At 37.3% G+C, this 17,940-nt stretch overlaps 1 protein-coding gene across 1 annotated transcript in view; it reads right to left on the bottom strand.

Moving 5' to 3' along the window:
- Positions 1-17,535, bottom strand: part of LOC5578584 (PR domain zinc finger protein 1) — a 188,797-nt gene extending 171,262 nt beyond the window's left edge. Inside the window, exon 1 of the mRNA XM_021842085.1 lies at positions 16,118-17,535. The gene's annotated coding sequence lies outside the window, so the exon portion shown is untranslated. The remainder of the gene's footprint in view (positions 1-16,117) is intronic.
- Positions 17,536-17,940: the final 405 nt, after the last annotated feature.

Raw genomic sequence — 17,940 nt, 5'->3', positions numbered from 1 at the left:
GGGCAGCGCTTTGTGAAGCAAGTTTACTCGTAACTCATTTAGCCCGTATGCTTTAGGCGTGTTGGTGGTTAAATTGAAGTGCTTTTGAGCTCCCCTGTCAACGATGGATCATCAATTGGTGAGCTCGTTTCATGCTTCTATTTCACATCTTTATCGTAAAAACGGAATGAATGTTGCATTTATTTATTTGTTCATTAAATAATGATTGGTTCAACACTTCAAGTGTGGGCGTACTATGATTTATATTTCACATAATACATATTGAAGGACGCATACATTTACCTCTATTTGTAATTACAAAAAACAACTTTGAAAAGTTCGACACACGAAGTGTCGACGTTTTTTTATTCCATAGACTAATAGAAGATTATTTCGATTCATGTTCCATAAATCGAATCACTTACCAAACGCAACAAACTCTTAGAATGGTTCGTCACTAAAGGTGTCGACAAATTTTAGTGAAGAAGAGTAAAATATAAGAAGATGATGGATGGATAACTTTTTAAATTGAAATTACACGAATCGCATCACTTACCAAGGTGAATTCAGATAGTGTAGCTTCTGAATCCTTCCCACTAACAAAAACTCCTTCCCATGACAACCATAGAAATGCAGAGGTATATCCGGTCTTTAGTAACAATGGATGTCACACTAACATTCCTTCTCTTCCCCGATGACCGTAAGGACGTAGCCGGCGCCGTTATTGACTTTATAATATTCAGAATTCTCGAAATTATACATTGAAGATGGTAAGCTACTCCCAAGCTAAATGTTTTTTGATTTCTTGTGCAATTTCGATTATTCTGGTCATTCACGGAGTAGCAACTACGAATGGTACGATCATCAATGCTCATGCCTATTCAAAATTCAAAATTCTTGAAATTTGTTCTGAAATACTAAGAGCAGTTATTCCAGAGCCCTTTCATAAAGTTATTCAAGATTTACCCAATAGATTAGATGTTTGGTTCCTATAGCGTTGGGTGGGACTATAGAAAGTAATTTAATGAAACTCTGAGATACTTTCTAAATCACTGGAGACTTCTAACGAAACGTTTAGGTAAATTTGGACTAAGGCAAGGAAACAGTCTTGATTTTTTTTTCTGAATTTTTGGTGGCATCTTATGACTTCAAAGAGATCATCAATCAAACTGAGGCTTTTGGAAAACTGCTAAAAATTCTGAAATTGTGTCAGAACTATGAGTGGATAAGTGTAAATAGCAAACATTGTCAAAAAATAGATATGCTAGCCAATATTGGAATAGAATTATTAAGCAAAATAGAGCAGTTGTATAAAGATGGCTTGAAACGCTAATATATTTAATTATTTATTTATTTATTTATTTCTTCTTCTTCTTTCTGGCGTTACGTCCCCACGGGGACAGAGCCTGCTTCTCAGCTTAGTGTTCTTGTGAGCACTTCCACAGTTATTAACTGAGAGCTTACTATGCCAATGACCATTTTTGCATGCGTATATCGTGTGGCAAGTACGATGATACTTTATGCCCTGGGAAGTCGAGAAAATTTCCAACCCGAAAAATTCCTCGACCGGTGGGATTCGAACCCACGACCCTCAGCTTGGTCTAACTGAATAGCTGCGCGTTTACCGCTACGGCTATCTGAGCCCCTAAATTATTTATTTATTTATTTTATTTATTTTAATTAAAATGTTGAAAGAGGCAAAAGCCCCTTTGAGTGATTTTTATTGAAAATCTTTCTCAAAGAGACCCAAACCTCTTTATCTTTTCAATAAACGTTACAAATCAAACTTAACACTTTAGGCTCACACGGTAGTAAACCATAACCTAGCCATAATCTTGAAAAACAGCAATCAAACAGTAATATATTTGTTTTTTGCAATGTCAAACATTTCCGAAAAAATATAAATATCAAACCAAAATTCTGCTCGACACGAGAAATCTATGGATAATTTTCAAATTTTTGAAGATGGCAGAAGGCTTTTGGATCTAATAAAAATTTTGAGACTATTTCTGAACAAATGATGAATGATGGATTCATCCAATGGTTTTTTTTTCTCAGAAATATCTACGAAATATTCACCTAGATTTCCTCCAAAATTCGTTACACAAATTATAAGTAATACTGGAGACACGTTGCTACGATTTATTTCAATTTTTTCCATTAAAACGTTGGATTAAACCTTTAGTGTAGAGGTGCATTGGTTTCAAAGTTATACAGCCATTCCATGAAAAACCGATCTAGTGGGTCACCGAATTCCGTGGAAAATTGTTTTTGGATTTTCCATCCGGAATGAACTGAAAAAAAATAAAAATCAAGCGCGATGATCTGCGATTTGGATTAAATTTCACACCTGTTTTCTGTATGGCAGAATTAGTGTTTTCCATACTTAAATCGATCATTATGGCTACTCACAGAGAAGTAATCGTAAAAAAAAACATTATGGTTGAGAATAATTTCAAGATGCTTATTGTACTATCAAAACATTTTTATTTTGCCAAAAAATCAAACTTTTGAAAATCGACCAAAAGTTGTTCCTAGAAGAACTTTTTTTATTGAAAAACTTTCCATCATGAAACTTTGTCCCAAAACATCTGTATCTTATCAAGAATCTATGGTAACAATTAAAAAATATTAAGAATGGAGTTTTTGTGTAGTTAACATTAAAATCAAAGTATTATTTTTCAAATTTCCATTATAAAAAATTCAATATTTTATTAGTGCATATTTTTTTCTTTGAAGCCCTACAACTTTTCCATAGAACATTTTTCTTCGAAACTAATAATTTCGTAACTGAAATCTTTATAAATGAAGAAATACTTGCAAAAACTCAAAGGCTATTTTCAAGTTATTTTGAGTCAAAATTTTCGATTTTTCTATGAAAAACATTATTTCTACTGTACTGATAACATTTGTGGAATTGTTGCTACCAAAGAAACCCCGTTTTAGTCGAAATGAGCCTGAAAACTTTTAAAAAATTCTAATGACAAAGTGAATCAAAAGTGCCGGGAATAGAATCCATCGCTCTACCACGTATCCGACGAATTCAGAATCATTCCCCCAAACTACTCGCATGTCACCAAGCGGATCGGCTCCCATGATTGCATAATGCGATCAAATTACTTATTTACATACATCCAGCATGACAGCGCAGCGTGCCGCCCAAATCGCGTTAAAATGACATCACTGCTCGGTAAAGTTTTCACCTGACTGACTGGTGGATTGAATCACCGATCGCTGCGGCTTCAGTTGCCGGCCGGTGCGGTGCGGCTTGATCTTTCACACATCACCTACACGTAAAAATTTGCCTTTGACAGACCGGTCGCTGTAAAAATGCGTGCTGCGAGCGAACCCTCGCTTCGGCATCGACCGAAGAGAAACAGTTCATTGTCCGATCGTGGTGCGTTCTCTTTCGACTTCTACGAGCGATTCGATGCGCAAAAAAAGCTTTTCGGCCACCAGCGACCATTCATCAGATGAACAGAAATGCAAACCTGCTAATTAGGTTCTCAACTCTTGTTTTTCGACTGACGATCATCCCTTGTAAGTTGAAGCCTCAAAAAAGCGCGCAAAAGCAAACAACTCGCCGACCAAAAGTCCACAATCGAAATTTTATTGCATTTTTGGGTGCTGTTTTTGTTTTTCGATTTTCTTCCCAGAAGCAGAGAACCTTTCGTTTGCGAGCTTCGTTCGAGAGTTCATTCGAAGCCGGAGTGTGATGTTTTTGTTGTTCGTCGATGGGAAAAGGTTGCTGAACTTTGCACACACGCGCTATGACGGTTGCGTGCAGAGAGAAGAACAAGTTGTCACAGTTGCGACACACAATCGTCACCTCACGACCAGTTTGTGAAGTGCGAATTCTGGTGGCAGAATTTCGCGATGGTTTCTTAAAAGATCACGCTGGAATTTCAATAAGGGGGCGTTTTAGATTTCCTTTATCAGTATCATTACAAAAAATACATTTTTTATCTGCATAGGTTTGCTTAATACCCATTATTGATAATTTTTTTGACATTTGTCCCAATGTTTTAACATTGGATATTCGTTGTAAACCATTGGTACTATACCAAAGAAGAAGCTTCAGAATCACCTCCAAAATTTTATTTTGAATCCTCTGCAGAGTTTTCTCCCTGGTATTGCAACAACTAGTCCATATTGGTACAGCATATAACATGGCTGGCCTGAAAATTTGTTTGAAGATCAAAAGCTTGTTCTTAAGACAAAGTTCAGATTTTCTGTTAATAAGTAGATACAGACATTTTGGCTTGAATGCCCTTAATGTGGTTTTCGGTATTATTATTTTTATCTAGCATGAGCCCTAGATACTTAACTTCATTTGACCAAATTATTGAAGCTTCTCTTATCGTTACGAAACGTTGTTGATGCAACTCATCTGGTCACCCTAACTTTCAATCGCTTCTATCAAACCGCAACTTGGGGGTACCGAATGCGAATTAAGCCGTTTCGGGTTCAAGCCAAACAGGTTTATTCGCATTGACTGTGAGTGGAATCTGACGTCAGGTAACGATCTCGCACTGGAAACAATAAACAAATCATCATCCAGCAGCAGCAGTAAGCAGCAACGGAGGCGAGGGTAGAATCAAATGACAATTAGCATTGTCAAGCGCAGTTTATCATGCTGTCAATGGGGCGGCGCGTGTGTGCAAGTGCCGGCTTCGGTGCTACGGTGCACTAGCGCACGAGCTTCGATTGACTGTAGGTAATGATGAACTTCGCCGGACTCGATCAATGTTATTTAATGTCATTGTCAAGGATTTTTTGTGCACCGTGATGAGCGAATTATAGTATTCTCGTATTGATGGTGATGTGTGGTAGTTGTTGTGCAGTTTTCTCGCTGGATGATGAATACAGATGTGACCAATGTGTATTTTTCGATTAGAGTACATTCCGTAAAACCACAACATATTTAATGAAATTACATAATTTTTATTAATAAATTAAGCGATAGAAATGTAAAAGTCAAGAGTATTAATTTGAATTTGACACTTCATGTCAGAGCTATTTTCTTTTGAATCGAGAACATTCATACGAGGCTCCATGCTTGATTTTTCAAAATTGATAAGATATAAGCATTTTTCAAACGCTTAAAAACAATTTGTCCTACGATCACTATTTGATGAAGCTTTAAATAGTTCGTCACTTATCTTTGAAAGCCTATTTACTGTAGAACTTCAATTCGGTATCAATTTTCTTAGCGAAAAACATATTTAAAAATTGCGTTTTTGTAATTAAAGTCAGACATTTTCATACAACATTAAATGCTTGAAGGTACCGTTTTGATTCATATTACAGACAGCTTCCAATTTTTAACACTCTACTTTGTATGGGGAAGATTTCACATGGAGGGTTTCAATTTTTACCGTTCAAAAGATCTCACTTTTGAGGCTCGTTTTAAAAAGCATTTTCCATAGATATCTATGAGTACTTATAATTCCTAACTGCCTTATTTGACGGGTATACAACGCCCAATATCCATTGTGTTATTTATTCTATTTTTTATATAAATATTTATTTTTTATTCAAAAATCAATTTATTAATGTGTGGAGACGAACCAGCCTCCGGCTGAAAGTCTCGATAATAAAGATAATAATTTAAAAAAAAAATTAATGTTTTATTAATTGTGGAAACATAAGAATCAATCAATATCTATCCAAAAAATAACTTTGTACAAATTCTTCTGGACTCATTATAAGGTTTTGCAAGTTTGTTTCAACTAACAGATATTTTTACTATAAACTCTATGCCTTAATCCATAAAATCAATTCAACGTTCTAAATGAACAGATTCCAACTAAATTTCAATTGCAGTGATGTTTAAGGTGATTATAAAACGAAGCCAAACTTTGAATTTTCAAATGCACAAGACTGGAGAATCTGACAACAGTTCGCGTAGAAAATCAATCAAATTGCTTGTTGCTGGTAGTGACCAATGGGATAAATTTTCAACGCAAAGCGCTGTTTGGTTCTCAAGTCTTGTGCTCTTGAAAATTTGAGGTGTGGCTTCGTTCTATAATCAACTTAACAGTAGTTTAGCTGTGGAATTCCAAGTCCCATCATAGTTACCCCAAAACAGAAAACTGATGCTCTGTAATCGATAGCTACGATACTTGTTTTAAAAATAAAACAGTACCCAGAAGCTCGTTATAACGACCACTTTGATAGCGACCAAAGTTCTCTTGAATAATATTTTAATAGCTGGGAAAAGCACCAATTTTCTACCCAGCACTATTTTTCGACCCATTCATACGGCTTACTTTGTATGGAAATCCGAAATCTGGCACAGAATTCTTGTAGGTCGAAAATTAGTGATTTTACCCTACTAGTGGCCCCGGCAAACTTCGTCTTGCCATCAAGTAGGCTGTTGAAAAACACCAAGAAATCCCCCATTCAAAATGACAAATAAGTTTTTCCCCGGTTTTCGACTATTCTGAAGACTTTCCCAAACTTTTTCGACACACGAACACGTCGCAGACCCTTACCATTCCACTTGTAAAAAAATCACGAGAGTCCTTTGACCCGTTCTGAAACCATTTCATTTTTATTTGTATAGATAGATTAAACTTATTCTTTTTTACGAATTTTTTTTAATACGACGGTCCCTTGCGTTGTCGTTATAATGAGCGTCGACTATATGCAGATTTTCTTCTACAAAACTATCCAAGTTACTACGTTTTGTGAAACACACGATGGCGCATTCTTGGGATCACGATATTATCTAACTTTTATAAACCACAACCACGTCCATCACAAGATTATAGCTCATGGTTTAACCTTTCAAAAAACTCAAGGTTAATAATATTCTGTCAATTAAAAATTGAAAATTTCGTGTTGTAATATTCATGTCAAAATTTTTATCACAACACTGTCGGTTCAAATAAGTTAGGATTAGGTAGCGCATAAATGTAGACACAAAGACTCATCGCTTGTCTACTTGTGTCCGAAAAACAACAAGAGAAGCGCACAATTGGCTTAGACAGCCCATAATACCTAAATTTTCCTATTTTTTTCCAATGAAATCGTCTTAGATGGACAATCAATAAGATAGTATTGCTGTGTGCGTTTGAAATGCAAATATCAAATGCGGGAACACCAAATGCGGTAAGATTTTCAACAAGGAAGGCGAAGTCAAAATTTGATTTTCTATGCTAGGTTGGTGGTGATATGCATCATGGTTGCTAAGTATTCTTTGGTTACTTTGTGTTACCGCATTTGAAGCTCAGTTGGACTGGATTTGCACGTCAAACGCAAACAGCAATATAAGTAAAATTTAATGACTCTTAGGAGCTGAATTCCTTTAGAGAAGTTAAATTTGGAACATTGCAACTCAACTATCCAGGTGCGATAGATTGTAGAACTCATAACATTCTTCATGAAAACTTAAGCTCAAAAGCGGTCAGCCATCTTCAACATTTTTTGGCTCGAGCTGTGGATGGAAAGCGAGCTAGCGTTTTTCAAGGTGCGAGTACTCAGTAAGTACTCAGTACATGCATGCGACCGGTCTTGGGTTAAGGAGTATGTGACGGAACCATTATCATCTTCATCGTCACACAAAAATGTGGTAATGACTTGGTGGATTATTTGAGCAAAACATTAGTTAAACTTTTTTTCACGCTGTTGAGTTTTGTACAATCCTGGTGGAAAAAATCTCGCTTCCCGACCAGACGGAAGAAACAAGTTTATTGAATCCTAACAAAATTCGCACCAAATAAAACAAATATATGGAAAATCATTTTATAACTAAAACAAAAATGATAATAATATGTGACGACTGAAAGGTTAAATAACAAAATCTGAAGTGATCTGATCATATTTAGACCACGCCTAATTAGCATTTGAATTAACTGTCAATCAGCCTTCTAATTGCATTCCATATGCAATAATATTGCTTAGCAGCATTGATCTCCTCAAAGGAGAGTAATGCTCCAATTGATCTTGCTCTAGTTCTTCAAAGCTTCAACTTGTATTTTCGATTTCTCTTCATAGTTTGACTTCCATTACGTAGATACAAGAATCACCTAGGGTAGGTGTACCAGTTATGAACATAATGGTTCCCTATTTCGTCATACGTGATAATTTGATTATCTTTAATTGTTTATCATTCTGTGTGTTTCAGCAGTTTGACATCAAATATATCTTGATGCTGAAACATTAAAAAATGTTCAAAATGTGAAAGTTTTCGAAAAGACACATGTGACCAAAGAGGAAACCTCTATGGCCATAACTGATACACATTCCTTATGACTTATTTCGCTGGAATTTTGATTCGATTATCGAGAAAACTGAGGATTCTCTCCAACTTCTGAATTTAAGGATACGCCTGGTTCAGAGCAAAGGGTCGCTTTATTATGACACATAATCTAAATAAAATTATTCAAAGCCTACTACAGTTTACTGCCACGAAACTGCTGAAAGAGGCGAATATTTTCGTAAATCAACAAACTGTCATCTTTCTAGCTGGTCAACAGGACACCCTTTCTTGCCTTTTAAAACAAATCACGAGAACATAATGTCATTTTAGAAGATTCTTCAACATTTTAAAAAGAAAAGGATAATACAAGCACTGGAATTACATTCTAATCTGATATATGTGTTTATGTAAACTTAAAATCACGCAGGGAGAATCGTCAAAACTGTTTTAAATGCTTTACTTTTCCTACGTCCAATTTTAATGATCCCCTAGAATGACAGGAAAGGGTAGCCGATGGCCTACAGTACACGATTCGATCGCCCAAGCTGCAAATGTTTGCGAAGCAGGAGTAAAATCCTGTAGAAGCAAAGTTTAAGTTTTGAGAAGATTTGAGACAAAAACAAAAAAAAAACAGAGAGATGAGAGATACGTTTGAAAGATTTAAATCTAAAGAGAGAAATAGATAATTTTTGTTTTACTTCACGTAAGTTTTTCGATTTAGATGTCTCGCTGAACTTTACTTAAGAACCAATGTAATGATGTAACAATGAGTAATTCTCTCCTCTCTTGCTCCCTTTCGATTATAACAGTGCAATATTAAAGCTTATCGAAAGTTCTTCATTACGGATCGAAAGACAATGTCCTTGACATCCCAACTAACAATTTTAGCGATATAAGCCAAGATTATTTGCTTTGTGCTGTATAACAGTTGAATTGAAGCAGCGAACGCAGCAAAAAATGAAAGCTGTCAAAAATAGAACGATTAGCGTTAATACAGTTGTAACGCAAACGTTTTGCAGCTACAAATCTTAGCTGAATAAATTTCGTCAGTTATCGCTTTTGCTGCTTTCACTAAGCTTTAACTCAACACCGTAAAAGATAGCAACCTAATGATGCGGAATAAAACTCGCCATCATCAATCCGGCTGCTTCTATACAATATGATTTGTTATGCTGCTCAATATATATATTTAAGAAGCGCTTTGTCGTCAGTTATACAGCGAGCATACAGCAGTATGCTGTAAAACAACAACTTGTGGCGCATCTACTCAGCTTGTTGGATGTAAACATTGCGTTTGACGTTTCGCACCGCTTTACAGCCTGATGAAGTGGTGTAAGCGCGGCTATGACATTTTTTACGATCATTATAAAATATTGTGTGAACCGTTTTCGATGTAGAACAAAACGGTGTGTTTTCTTTGCCTTTCGATATAGACTGTGGTGGCAACAAGGACAGCGTCAAGACTTGTGGATGCAGAGATCGTGAGTTCAATTCCAAACGGTGGAAGGTAACGTTGCGAACATTAAATTCAGATACTTATGATATGAATTCCGGAAGCTGTGAATCAGCTTGAAAATAATATTTAATCGATAATACAGCGAAGCTGTATAATAATTATTCAACAGTTGCGAAATGGTTGAGAAAGCGCCTTTCGAAGATGTGACACAGCTACTTGTCGTATAACTGTCGAGGTAGAGCAATGATCGGTATGAATAAGAGCTGCCAACACAGCTTCAAAGTAGCTGAGTAGATTCGCCAGATTTGTTGGTAAAAGGATCGCATAGAAGCTTTCGTTCGTATGTACAGTGCCTTCACTCAGCTTAAAGCCGTATAAAGAGGGTCCAGAGAATGTTTACATTTGCACTAAATGTTAGTTGGGATACATTATTCATTCAAAAACGCAACAGGATAGGTTGATGTGACTCAGTTATTCATAAAATAGTAAACAAAGACAGCCTCTCAATGCTAGATAGCTCCTTAACAAGTTACACGAAAAGTTATCATTTTTGACAACCGAATACGAATGTTCTGAAGGCCTAGCATTTAAGCAGCCGTATATCGCGCCAAAACCTGAATTTTGGTAGCATTTAAGGCACATAGATGGCTTGCTACCATTAAATGATCTGCAGTACAGGTGCAAAATAAATGCTTTTTAAGTGTTTATTAGTTACATGAGTACATTTCTACAAGCAAAACTAGCGCATACACATGCTGGGAATGCCAAATGTTTGCATTCTCAAAAAGCCGTTTTGTTATTTAATGTTTGCAATACGTAGATAAATAGCAAAATACCAAAGAAAAGAAATATTCTTTATTAAACCATCAAGATATAGAGCACATATTTTTCAAATTTTTAGATTTTCGTTCTTTTTACCATATACATTCAAAATAATCAATTTAACGTGAAAAATAGTAAAACTTTGACACATTCAACTTCTTTAAACTTTTTTGGAAAGCCAGCAAAAATTTAAAATTTTATCACCCTGAAACAAGTTAAAACCTTTTATTTTACTATAGGTATAATCATAATTTTCAAATTTCTGGAATTTATTAACATTTGGAGGATATTTTTAAATTTTCACGAAAATATCGAGTTAGAGAGGTAAACTTGCATGCGAAACTGGAGCAGATCGCATCGAGTTAGGGAACCGCGCTTAATTGAAGGGACCGCATATTTCATCGAGTTAGGGGAAATATCGAGTGAGGGAGAGTTGACTGTATAATAAAATACAACCCTTTGAAAGATAATTTTAGTTGTTTATGCTACATTTCGTAACTGACTTAAAAAAGTTTCAGTAAAAAAGACAACCGAACATACCAAGATATGTCTTCTGTTAAGAACAAGGACAAAATTTTCCAATAAATCTTAATTTGTAACATTTTTTGCTTTTTATTGAAATTGATTTTCAAAAGTACGAGAAAAAGATATCAATTTTAGAGAGATCCAAACTTTGAACTCTTTAAAGGTTTGAATGATGCTTTTAATGTCTTTATGATCTATTACTATTATGAAAATATTTTTTTAACCTTTGCGCTCCTGACATGTTTTGACAGGCAATTTTTCGTGATCTTTTGGCCCCATCTTTCATCATTTTCTGTCTATTTCAATAAAAATTTGACGCAACACCATATAACTGTTCATGTTTCGTAAACAGTACTGGGAACTTCAGTCAGACAGCCGGTTCCGAATTTATACGAATGTTTTGTGGGGTATGTCTAAGGGTTATTTGAGGCATTCACGATTATTTGGCACGGTTACAAAAAAAAGTACAGTGTTTGTAACTGAATTATTAATTATAAGTATATCTCAACTCTTTAAACTCATTTGGAATCATTCTGGCTAGTTGAGGATTCCTTGGAGCCGATTCCAGGGGCATCAGCTAGGGGCCTAAAATTGATTTGATCAGCACAAACCATATCATGCGACACTTCAATCTTCAAGATTTCGCAACAGAATGCTGGGAGTATAATATGATCCATATTGATTAATTTCTTGGAACAGAGTCTACAAGTTATTCTGGGATGTTCTGGAGCCGAATCCGGAACCCTGATTAGGGACATCAATCCGATGATTGCAATATATATATCATGATAATGTGTCTCTTCAAGACTTCTCGCCGGGAGTATAATTTGATGCACAATGCAATGCATGCATGAATAAGGTCATTTACAAATACTTGTTGGATGTTTTAAGGCCAATTTCAGGACCGTGGTAAAGGATAACAACCCGTTGTTTGCTAATCATTTCATGCGGCGCATCAATCACAGGTAATTTGGTTGTATAGATATGACTGGGACGCAAAGGTTAATCGACATAAAGATCCTCTCTTTGTTTACCTCCTCTTTAATCAATAACTAAACTAAACCACATTCATCACTTCCTTAGCGGTTTGTGTATGAATCGCCAGGAAAGCACATTGCCTTTTGATTTCTAGTTAAAAACTTGCCAAAAGTTTTAGTATTGCGCCGTCATAATCGAGAAGGAACATGCGAAGAGAGAATCTCTTATTGTTAGGTAGTACGCAATATTTGTATACACAATCTAAAAATCATTTTACTCAAATCGCAATTGTAAAAAAACATTCTTTTATACTCAAATGTTGACCATAACTGTAGAATTTCAACACGTTTAGGACACAAAAAACGGCCAGATCTTGAATCTTGCATAAGTATTTCAGATTATTCAACAAACCCTAACTAAATTCTACTACTGGCATGAGTCACTATAACTTAAACCCTCAATTCTCTTAACTGACTTATATCCCACACGCACGCTTGGATGAGCACCAGTTTTCGCTCATGTGCAGCACTTAGCCTACACACATAAAAGCTACGAGTGCTGCAAAATTTGTCTGCGCTCCGAGTACATGATCGGGCTCGTGTGCGCCGCCGCCGCAGTTTCACGGCTAAAGTCAAGTTCAAGAATAATAACTGCCATGCCGGGGCCGCCATGCCAATATAATGAGAGGAGCCATTCGGGGACGGGAGGCTGGTTCTGCAGGCTGGGCCTCATAATTTCGAAATTATACATGCGTTATAAACAAACTTGCCTCGCGTGGACGGAAGGGAATAGGTTTCACGCCATGGGAGAGTAGTAGGGCGGTTCAAATTGCAAACAAGTTTGGAAATTCCATCTTTCATATCTTGTTTACTATTTTAATAATCAAAAAAAATTGTGTCAAAGTTTTATCCATTTTGGTGAAAATATGGAGACGTTGAAGATTTATATGAATATTTATTAGAAGTAACTGGAATAATACTTCTAATGTTGTTAAAACTGTAACATTCAAGTAGATGGTTTCATAAAGTTTTAAATTTTGATATTTAAGCTTCAATGAAAGAATAAATCTTTTTAGTTCATTTTTTTTCAGAAGTCAACAGAACCATAATCCCATGTGTAGCTAAAACATTATTTTTATCGTAAGAATTGTAAAGAGAATATGGGGTACTTTTTTTTTAACTTGAACCGCCCTAGTGAGTAGTCGTTTGGATCAGAAATAATTATACGACTTGTGAGGGGATACTAGTAGAAGTGGGTCCGTCATCACCTTCCAGTCTACCTCCGATGGGATCATATTTACTAGGCGAGGAATGCTGGTTCTAATGAATGCGTTAGTGCTCTTCCTTCCTGCTGTTTTTTTATTGTTGTTATCTTACTAAGTAGATATATGCGATGATGACGGTTTCGCAGTGGTATGCGCATGAAGAGGGTGTTTCGTAATAGGCGGGATAGGATTTCTGCTCCAAGGGGTTTTTGCGATGACCGGGTGTTGGGATCATACGTGAGTGCACACATGCCGAAATGCGGGGTGGAATTTGTGAGCTGTAGTCTAGAAGTGGCAGCCGTGGAAATTCACATAAAAATGCTCAGTAGTACAAAGTAATACTAAAATTTTTACAAAATATACTGTGAAACAACTTGAAATATCATTTATCGGCTTCGTTTTCAGTTTCGTTCTCGAAACTAGAATTAGTTTAAAAACGTGAGACCATTTTATTGACACTTCTAAGATACGTTTACATTTCTTTTTTCAACAACCTCAAATAAACTTGAAATGTACGTCATCTATTGAATAATTACAATATACAATTTAAAGTAAGGTTGTTATAAATTTATTGATTTGCTGTAAAGATTTGATACGACAAGTAAATTGAGTTCCAGTATTTTTCTTATTTTTCTAATAGATTAGCGCTAATTGTGCCAATCGTTTAAAGCGTGATGGTTTTGGCCTTGCAGAGAGAAACAAGAAAACAAAAGAGAGTTATTTTCTCTTCTGTTTTACTTCTCACGAACAGTGTAGCGGGCTGTCACACCCTGCATAGCGAAAATTTTAGATTTTTAGAACTAAATTCAAAACCACAACTTTTATCAAGGATAAAAATTCCCATCCACGATCACGTACTTCTTTTATTTGTCATTTCAAGAGAAAATTGGCCGAAAAGAACAGATGAAAGTGACATTCGATAGAAATTTAGAATTTTGTTCAAAACCATTTCCCAAGAAAATTTCTTAAGAGCCCTTGGAAATAAGTCCTTCACGTATTCTAAAGCGCGCGAAACGTGACTTATTATTTGTTTTGCTAACAAGTGTTTACGTTATTTGAACTCCTATAGGCTCTACAGCTGTCTTAATATCTAACGCCATCTATATGTCAATAAAGACATTGTTACTCCCGCGTAAGCCATTTCCATTTCTGAGCTTGATAAAGTGCCATCTATTTGTCTGTTTACATTCCATTTCTCTACACAAATTGCAACATTATGAAAAATGAACTGCAGCACAAATAAATTGAACTTTTTTTCTTATAATTTGTAGTAGACACAAAAAGTTATTTTGAATTCAGTTCTAATAGTGAAAACATTTTTTTTTTAGTAAAAGCAAAATATTTGTTTCGTTTTTGTTGGCCATTTTCTGTAAACTTTTTCAAAGTTCATTTTTTTTTATACAAAACAAAAAAAAAACAATTGCAAATCAGGGCAATTCTCCAAATTCTTCTTATCACTCACGCACCCAAGTTCTGTTCTCCGTCTTCCGTAACACCTTCACTTTTCATCACATAAAATCCGGACCACAACTTCCAAAAATAGTATCCGCGCACGGTTAAACACACTTAGCACATAATCCCAAGAGTCCCCACGAGTTCACTGAACCCCCAGCGAGCCATAACATCGTCCAGAGCTGCAAAAATCATCACCCTTCGCTGCGGCACTCACCAATGAGTTCCTTTTGCGCGGTCTAATGAGATTTCGCACTCGAATGCACTCACATCTCGTTCGGAAATCGGAGCGAATTGACAGAGGGAGAGTGAGTGCCAAGTTGCTCTCGCTCTTTATCTCTCCGATTGCATTCGGGTCGCTCTCGTGCTGCATTACCGATGCAGCACCAGCCGAAGTCCAGTTCATTCACCTCGCCCGTGCATGACCTAGTTGTGGGACGAAGCTCCCGAGGTGCTCGGATGAGAATAGATGTGTGTGTTTTTGATACAGTTGATCTAGTTTTGATTTCACCATTTTTAGAAGTGGAAAATACTGATGATTTTTACATTTTCTAAAAAAAAAATGTCAATTAGGTTCAACAACTTGTAATGATATTTTTACACAGATCTTTGTTTCACAGTATTAAAAAAAACGATTGATTAGCCTGTATAGTTTTTAATGCGAATTGTACCTACATGGTCTACTTATGATTGACTACATGAAATAAATAAATATCATATAGTGATTTCTGAACATCAACACAAAAGTAATCTGGAATATTCCCGAAAATCTGGGACTTTCCAGTCGTAATAGTTTCTATTGCTCACTCAATCGCAAAAAAAAGTCCATGGCATCACCAATACCACCACAACTGCACTAGAAAAGAGTTCGGCCTTCACAACCACCACCACAACAGCGAATGCACTTCGGAGCTCTCCAAGTTCAACGACCTCCGCTCGAGTGACCCAGTTAACCACCTAGCTACCAAGTCACTCATGGCGCCATCCAACTATCGACGGCGAACTGTAAGCGAATTCGTCTCGCCACTCTGCGACGGAATTTTCCATCATAACAAAGCGATTCTTGAAAAGTTCTTAACTTAACAAATGACCTTCCGCCAGTCAGAACGCAAACCATTCTGACGACGACGACGCAATTTGCTCGCACACCAATCGGGCACGATCGTGTCCTTCATCGAGGCAAAAAATCTATCGGCCAGAACACAGAATGAATGACAACGCAGATTAGTGTTGTGCTCTTGGGCTGACCCTGACGCAGGTTTACATAAAAACCGCAGAACTCGATCTACCGCGATAACCACTCCGGAACACTAGGAAGTGTAGACGTCGGCAGGTACCGAGAGTGCCCTTCCGGAGGAGGAAGGTCTTTTGAAGATTACGATCGAGCACGCTGCCCGTAGTCTGTTGTTGTCGTCGTATTCGTCGAGCAACTTACCTTATTCTAAGCGGAGTGGTGTAATCCTTCAGCGGCGATCTCCGCCGATTACGAGGTACATGTTAATTGAGTGTTTATGATCTGATCGTATGCTCGATACTCTTCTGCGGTAGGATCGAAGTTCTTGAAGTTCTTGCTAATTTTTGCGAACGCGTGCTCCTACACGATCACGAGTTCAGCTCCAGAATCTTCCCCACGATGACTCCAACACAAACACTTGTTCCTGTGGGATCGATTTCCGACAGAGAATTGCGTTCCAGCTTATTCAAATCACTCTGGGTGTCACTCCAACGGGGGAGAATTCATTTGCACTTGCGGAAACAATATGTGAGATCATGCAGTTTGTCACTCTGCGGATCCCGCGGGTTCTTCTCGGTTTCAATATCTCTGGACTCGGGCACACAGATCAGCTCGCAAAGTCGCAGTTTATTCCCGATTTCGATGTCTCACTCTGGTGCACTGCAAAACGTTTCCCGTCTCACTCACTTGCCATTTAATCCAGAGGAATCACTTGATTCCTGTTTGACTTGTTTTTGCGGAAATTTTGCCTTGCTTCAACACTGATATTGCACTTTGAGTAGCACTAGATATCTTCACGGAGTTCTTCCTCCTAGGATTAATTCTTCAGTCGTTGATTACGATGGGTTCAATGTATCATTTATTTGTACGTGTACACTGGATAACTCGTTGAGCTAAATTTGTTTATCACTTATCATTCACTTTGGATGGAATTACGTTTACTTCAGTCGATGTCTTCTGGATGAAGTTCAGGATAGATGATCGTTGTATTGCTGACAGGTTCGTGTCTTCTTCGATTAACGCTCGTTCAAATCCTTTTTGTTTCGCAACTCTTCTGCTTTGCCACTACAATCTGGTAATACTTAACAATTCCCACAAGAGCACAGGTCTTCAAGTTGTAATATCACTTTGTTTCAAGATTATCACATACATTAAGATCATTCCTTTGATTTTTCTGTTTTGGTAGATTCTCCAGATCAACAAGGATCAAATTGCTTTTTCACTCCCAATATAATCACACTTGGAGCTTCTCACAATGCTTGCTCCTGTTTTTCCCCCAAATATAACGATCGATCACGATCGGCAACAACAAGTCACAAGCACAAAACCCTTATGTAACTACAATTCTGCGCCTCCCACTGACTACTGGTGCACGGTGATTCGCGTGTGACTCAACACTGCCACCCAGATCAGTTTGTTAGCCCCGAAAGCTCTCCGTCGCGATCTTCCCGAACTCACTTGTAACTGAGTGCCACACTACACGGCAGCGCTCAGAACATCTACATCAAACTCTGAAGCTCGATCGCGTATCCGGACTATCGATTCTTCCTTCCAAAACCGACAACCGACAGCAGGGATGCGTCCGTCTCGTGAATTGTCTTCGGAGCAACTAAATCGGGGAAGATTCGTCAAATCACTGTTTACTCTCCGCTAACTACACACATTTTGACGGTCAAGGTACTTCCCCCACCACTGTCAATGGCCGACGCACACCAACACCAAAAGGCAGATTGTGTAACTCCCTAGAACTCTTTCCGAAAAGCTTCGAGCGCATCCATACAATCGCATCAATCGGCCAACGCGCGCGCACCTGTGTGCCATCCAGGTGCTCAGCTCTGAGGGTATGCGATACGGATATTGTTCCCACGTCGATAGGAAACGGAACGATACACAGAACTTCAAGTATTCTCGCATAGCCATCGGTAATCGTGTTTGTAGCTGGTTGTTTTCAAGCAAATGAATGGGCTAAAATACAAATTATCACCACTGGGAGATAGAGGAGGATCTTTTCTCCATCTTAGCAT

This window comes from Aedes aegypti, chromosome 2, assembly GCF_002204515.2.
Source record: "Aedes aegypti strain LVP_AGWG chromosome 2, AaegL5.0 Primary Assembly, whole genome shotgun sequence".
Classification (NCBI taxonomy): domain Eukaryota; kingdom Metazoa; phylum Arthropoda; class Insecta; order Diptera; family Culicidae; genus Aedes; species Aedes aegypti.
Note: the sequence above shows the minus strand (reverse complement) of the source record. Positions and strands in the feature narration are given on the sequence as shown.